This window comes from Oncorhynchus clarkii, chromosome 3 (genome assembly GCF_045791955.1).
Source record: "Oncorhynchus clarkii lewisi isolate Uvic-CL-2024 chromosome 3, UVic_Ocla_1.0, whole genome shotgun sequence".
Lineage (NCBI taxonomy): Eukaryota > Metazoa > Chordata > Actinopteri > Salmoniformes > Salmonidae > Oncorhynchus > Oncorhynchus clarkii.
The window spans coordinates 84,974,020-84,980,864 of NC_092149.1; positions in this window are offsets into that span (position 1 = coordinate 84,974,020).

Consider the following 6,845-nt stretch of genomic DNA (forward strand, 5'->3'; position numbering starts at 1 on the left):
CCTGGGAGCCTCTCGTCAACCACACCAAATCCCTGGGAACCTCTAGTCAACCACACCAATTTCCTGGGAGCCTCTCGTCAACCACACCAACTCACTGGGAGCCTCTCGTCAACCACACCAATTTCCTGGGAGCCTCTCGTCAACCACACCAACTCATGTGACTTTTATGAGCAGGCCAGAAGACGAGGAGGAAGGTGGAGGAGGAAGGTGGAGGTCTGAACAAAGAGGAGCCAAATAAAAAAATAAAAAAATAAACATTCAAAAGATGGAGGCAAGACCTCTAGATCATTACACCATGGCAATACCATCTCTCTCCTCCCATCTCTCTCTTCCATCTCTCTCCTCCATCTGTCTCCTTCAGCTCTCTCCAGCAATCTCTCTTGCATCTATCTCCTGCCATCTCTCTCCTGCCATTTATCTCCTGCCATCTCTCTCCTGCCATCTATCTCCTTCCAGCTCTCTTCTGCCATCTCTCTCCTGCTTTCTATCTCCTGCCAGCACTCTTCTGCCATCTCTCTCCTCCATCTCTCTCCTCCCATCTCTCTCCCCCATCTCTCTCCTGGGAGCCTCTCGTCAACCACACCAAATCCCTGGGAGCCTCTCGTCAACCACACCAACTCCCTGGGAGCCTCTCGTCAACCACACCAATTTCCTGGGAGCCTCTCGTCAACCACATCAACTCACTGGGAGCCTCTCGTCAACCACACCAATTTCTCCTCCATCTCTATCGTCATCCATCTCTCTCCCCCATCTCTCTGCTGCATCTCTCTCCTCCATCTCTCTCCTCCCATCTCTCTCCTGCCACCTTTTTCCTCTCATCTCTCTCCTTCCATCTCTCTCTTGCCAGCTCTCTCCTCCATCTCTCTCCTTCATCTCTCTCCTGCCAGCTCCCTCCTCCATCTCTCTTCTGCCATCTCTCCTCCATCTCTTTCCTGCCTACTCTCTCTTCCATCTCTCTCCTGCCACCTTTCTCCTTTATCTCTCTGCTGCATCTCTCTCCTCCATCTCTCTCCTCCCATCTCTCTCCTGTAGCTCTCTCCTGCCATCTCTCTCCTTTATCTCTCTTCTCCATCTCTCTCCTTCTCTCTCCTCCCATCTCTCTCCTCCCATCTCTCTCCTCCCATCTCTCCTCCCATCTCTCTGCTCCCATCTCTCCTCCCATCTCTCTGCTCCCATCTCTCCTCCCATCTCTCTGCTACCATCTCACGCCTCCCATCTCTCTACCACCATTACTCTCCTCCCATCTCTCTCCTCCCATCTCTCTCCTCCCATCTCTCTCCTCCCATCTCTCTCCTCCATCTCTCTCCTCCGTGTCTCTCCTGTCATCTCTCTCCTTTATCTCTCTCCCCCATCTCTCTCCTCCCATCTCTCTCCTCCATCTCTCTCCTCCCACCTCTCTCCTCCCACCTCTCTCCTCCCATCTCTCTCCTCCCATCTCTCTCCTCCATCTCTCTCCTCCCATCTCTGCTACCATCTCTCCTCCCATCTCTCTGCTGCCATCTCTCCTCCCATCTCTCTGCTACTATCTTTCTGCTACCATCTCTCTACTACCATTACTCTCCTCCCATCTCTCTGCTACCATCTCTCTCCTCCCAACTCTCTGCTACCATCTCTCTCCTCCCATCTCTCTGCTACCATCTCTCCTCCCATCTCTCTGCTGCCATCTCTCTCCTCCCATCTCTGCTACCATCTCTCTCTTGCCAGCTTTCTCCTTCAGCTCTCTCCTCCATTTCTCTCCTGTATCTCTCTCCTGCCATCTCTCTCCTTCAGCTCTCCCCTGCCATCTCTCTCCTACCATCTCTCTCCTCCCATTTCTCCTCCCAACTCTCTGCTACCAGCTCTCTCCTGCCATCACTCTCCTCCTCTCTCCTCCTCCTCTCTCCTCCTCCTCTCTCCTCCTCTCTCCTCATCCTCTCTCCTCATCCTCTCTCCTCCCATCTCTCTCCTGCCATCTCTCTCCTCCCATCTCTCTCCTGCCATCTCTCTCCTGCCATCTTTTCCTCTCATCTCTCTCCTTCCATCTCTCTCTTCCAACTATCTCCTTCAGCTCTCTCCTCCTCTCTCCTCCATTTCTCTCCTTCATGTCTCTCCTGCCAGCTCCCTCCTCCCATCTCTCTCCTCCATCTCTCTCCTCCATTTCTCTCCTTCATCTCTCTCCTGCCAGCTCCCTCCTCCCATCTCTCTCCTCCATCTCTCTCCTCCCATCTCTCTCCAGCATCTCTCTCCTCCTTTCAGCTGCACTGTGACATATCAGCTGCACTGTGACATATCAGCTGCAGGCTGTCAAGGCAGATGTTTGTGAACTAAAAATAATGTATCTCTCCGTTGATCTTCAAGGCAGGTAGAGTGGGCTGAGACCAGTTCAGACTGACAGACACAGGGAAGGTGAGAGGCTCCAGCCTCAGCTTCGTTAACAAGGGATTCACGATCCCTGATCATAGACCGCCTAGATTCATTACACTGTGTAAGGGATTTCCTCCTCTTCTTCCGAAGAGGAGAGGCGAAAAGGATCGGAGGACCAATATGCCGCGTGGTAAGCGTCCATGGTTCTTTTAAAACGAAAATGTACACATGAACAACTGAATACAAAAACAATAACCGTGGAATGAACGAAACCCAAAACAGTACCGTGTGGTGAAAAACACAGACACGGAAACAAACACCCACAAACACACAGTGAAACCCAGGCTACCTAAGTATGATTCTCAATCAGAGACAACTAATAACATCTGCCTCTGATTGAGAACCATACTAGGCCGAAACATAGAAATACCCAAATCATAGAAAAACCGACATAGACTGCCCACCCCAACTCACGCCCTGAACATACTAAATAAAGACAAAACAAAGGAAATAAAGGTCAGAACGTGACACACTGTTTCATTAGTGTAGGCTGCTTAAACGATGGAATCAGGTAGCCCTCAGTGGGAACAAATAAACAAAGGCAACTTATCATTGACAATTCGATGAGACATTGTTTCATGATGGAATAAAAAATGGGTCTAAGCTTGATCCTGAACACTTTATTGAGTGGCTTATTGTATCCTGGAGACTTCATTAACGAATCATTTCCTTTCCTTGCTCTGTGATCCAAAGTGGTCACGTTGAGCATGCCGTGACATCCGGGACAATGCTGATAGAAACGTCTAGCTGACCATAGATCTGACATGATTGTATCCCACTGACTGAAAGCAACCCGGGACTCCGATGCATGGGAGAGTGGATCACTATAGTAGAGAGGAGTGGATCACTATAGTAGATAGGAGTGGATCACTATAGTAGATAGGAGTGGATCACTATAGTAGAGAGGAGTGGATCACTATAGTAGAGAGGAGTGGATCACTATAGTAGATAGGAGTGGATCACTATAGTAGATAGGAGTGGATCACTATAGTAGATAGGAGTGGATCACTATGAATCTCATTTGCCATGTTGGAAATCTACCAACACCGCAATTCCTCATGGGAAGGGACGGATTAAAATGATACTAATGGTATGGGATGGACACAAACAGGAGGACAGGAGGGTATAGTAGAGAGGACAAGAGGGTATAGTAGAGAGGACAAGAGGGTATAGAAGAGAGGACAGGAGGGTATAGTAGGGAGGACAGGAGGGTATAGTAGAGAGGACAGGAGGGTAAAGTAGGGAGGACAGAAGGGTATAGTAGATATAACAGGAGGGTATAGTAGATATAACAGGAGGGTATAGTAGAGAAGGACAAGAGGGTATAGTAGGGAGGACAGGAGGGTATAGTAGATATAACAGGAGGGTATAGTAGAGAGGACAGGAGGGTATAGTAGAGAGGACAGGAGGGTATAGTAGGGAAGACAGCAGGGTATAGTAGAGAGGACAGGAGGGTATATTTGATATAACAGGAGGGTATAGTAGAGAGGACAGGAGGGTATAGTAGATATAACAGGGGGGTATAGTAGAGAGGACAGGAGGGTATAGTAGATATAACAGGAGGGTATAGTAGATATAACAGGAGGGTATAGTAGAGAGGACAGGAGGGTATAGTAGATATAACAGGAGGGTATAGCAGAGAGGACAGGAGGGTATAGTAGAGAGGACAGGAGGGTATAGTAGATATAACAGGAGGGTATAGTAGAGAGGACAGGAGGGTATAGTAGATATAACAGGAGGGTATAGTAGTTATAACAGGAGGGTATAGTAGAGAGGACAGGAGGGTATAGTAGTTATAACAGGAGGGTATAGTAGAGAGGACAGGAGGGTATAGTAGTTATAACAGGAGGGTATAGTAGATATAACAGGAGGGTATAGTAGATATAACAGGAGGGTATAGTAGAGAAGGACAAGAGGGTATAGTAGGGAGGACAGGAGGGTATAGTAGATATAACAGGATGGTATAGTAGAGAGGACAGGAGGGTATAGTAGAGAGGACAGGAGGGTATAGTAGGGAGGACAGGAGGGTATAGTAGAGAGGACAGGAGGGTATAGTAGATATAACAGGAGGGTATAGTAGAGAGGACAGGAGGGTATAGTAGATATAACAGGAGGGTTTAGTAGAGAGGACAGGAGGGTATAGTAGTTATAACAGGAGGGTATAGTAGATATAACAGGAGGGTATAGTAGAGAGGACAGGAGGGTATAGTAGAGAGGACAGGAGGGTATAGTAGGGAGGACAGGAGGGTATAGTAGAGAGGACAGGAGGGTATAGTAGAGAGGACAGGAGGGTATATCAGATATAACAGGAGGGTATAGTAGATATATCAGGAGGGTATAGTAGAGAGGATGGGAGGGTATAGTAGGGAGGACAGGATGGTATAGTAGAGAGGACAGGAGGGTATAGTAGATATAACAGGAGGGTATAGCAGAGAGGACAGGAGGGTATAGTAGAGAGGACAGGAGGGTATAGTAGTTAACAGGAGGGTATAGTAGAGAGGACAGGAGGGTATAGTAGATATAACAGGAGGGTATAGTAGTTATAACAGGAGGGTATAGTAGAGAGGACAGGAGGGTATAGTAGATATAACAGGAGGGTATAGTAGAGAGGACAGGAGGGTATAGTAGAGAGGGCAGGAGGGTATAGTAGAGAGGACAGGAGGGTATAGTAGAGAGGGCAGGAGGGTATAGTAGAGATGACAGGAGGGTATAGTAGATATAACAGGAGGGTATAGTAGAGAGGACAGGAGGGTATAGTAGAGAGGACAGGAGGGTATAGTAAAGAGGACTGGAGGGTATAGTAGAGAGGACAGGAGGGTATAGTAGAGAAGACATGAGGGTATAGTAGATATAACAGGAGGGTATAGTAGAGAGGACAGGAAGGTATAGTAGGGAGGACAGGAGGGTATAGTAGAGAAGACATGAGGGTATAGTCGATATAACAGGAGGGTATAGTAGAGAGGACAGGAGGGTATAGTAGTTATAACAGGAGGGTATAGTAGAGAGGACAGGAGGGTATAGTAGTTATAACAGGAGGGTATAGTAGAGAGGACAGGAGGGTATAGTAGAGAGGACAGGAGGGTATAGTAGATATAACAGGAGGGTATAGTAGAGAGGACATGAGGGTATAGTAGATATAACAGGAGGGTATAGTAGAGAGGACAGGAGGGTATAGTAGATATAACAGGAGGGTATAGTAGAGAAGACAGGAGGGTATAGTAGATATAACAGGAGGGTATAGTAGAGAGGACAGGAGGGTATAGTAGAGAGGACAGGAGGGTATAGTAGAGAGGACAGGAGGGTATAGTAGAGAGGACAGGAGGGTATAGTAGATATAACAGGAGGGTAAATTAGAGAGGACAGGAGGGTAGAGTAGATATAACAGGAGGGTATAGTAGATATAACAGGAGGGTATAGTAGAGAGGAATGGAGGGTATAGTAGAGAGGACAGGAGGGTATAGTAGAGAGGACAGGAGGGTATAGTAGAGAGGACATGAGGGTATAGTAGAGAGGACAGGAGGGTATAGTAGTTATAACAGGAGGGTATAGTAGAGAGGACAGGAGGGTATAGTAGAGAGGACAGGAGGGTATAGTAGAGAGGACAGGAGGGTATAGTAGTTATAACAGGAGGGTATAGTAGAGAGGACAGGAGGGTATAGTAGAGAGGACAGGAGGGTATAGTAGAGAGGACAGGAGGGTATAGTAGAGAGGACAGGAGGGTATAGTAGGGAGACTATAGTATTATGTATTTAAATGTTATGATTATTTATTTGTGTGGTTCCAAATGTCTTAACAAAAAAAAACATACAGTTGTTTGTGTGCATGGCTGGCTCTAGCATTTTGGGGTTCCTATGTGAGGGGCACCCCCACCAAGAGGGCAAACATTTAATGTGGCCACCCTCTTGACAGCAGAGAGAAATATGAATGCATTTCAAAGTTAAAGGTTAATTTGTGGAATTTCCTTCCTTAATGCGTTTGAGCCAATCAGTTGTGTTGAGGAACATTTTAAGAACTTTGAAAGTTTCTTCAAATGCAGTCGCAAAAACCATCAACCACTATAATGAAACTGTCTGTCATGAGGACCACCACAGGAAAGGAAGACCCAGAGTTACCTCTGCTGCAGAGGATAAGTTCATTAGAGTTAACTGCACCTCAGATTGCAGCCCAAATATATGCTTCACAGAGCTCAAGTAACAGACACATCTTAACATCAACTGTTCAGAGGAGACTATGTGAATCAGGTCTTCATGGTTGTATTGCTGTAAAGAAACCACTACTAAAAGACACCAATAAGAGGAAGTGACTTGCATGGGCCAAGAAACACAAGCAATGAACATTAGACAAGTGGAAATCTGTCATTTGGTCTGATGAGACAAATTTGAGATTTTTGGTTTGTGTCTTTATGAGACGCATAGAGGTGAACGGTTGATCTCCGCATGTGT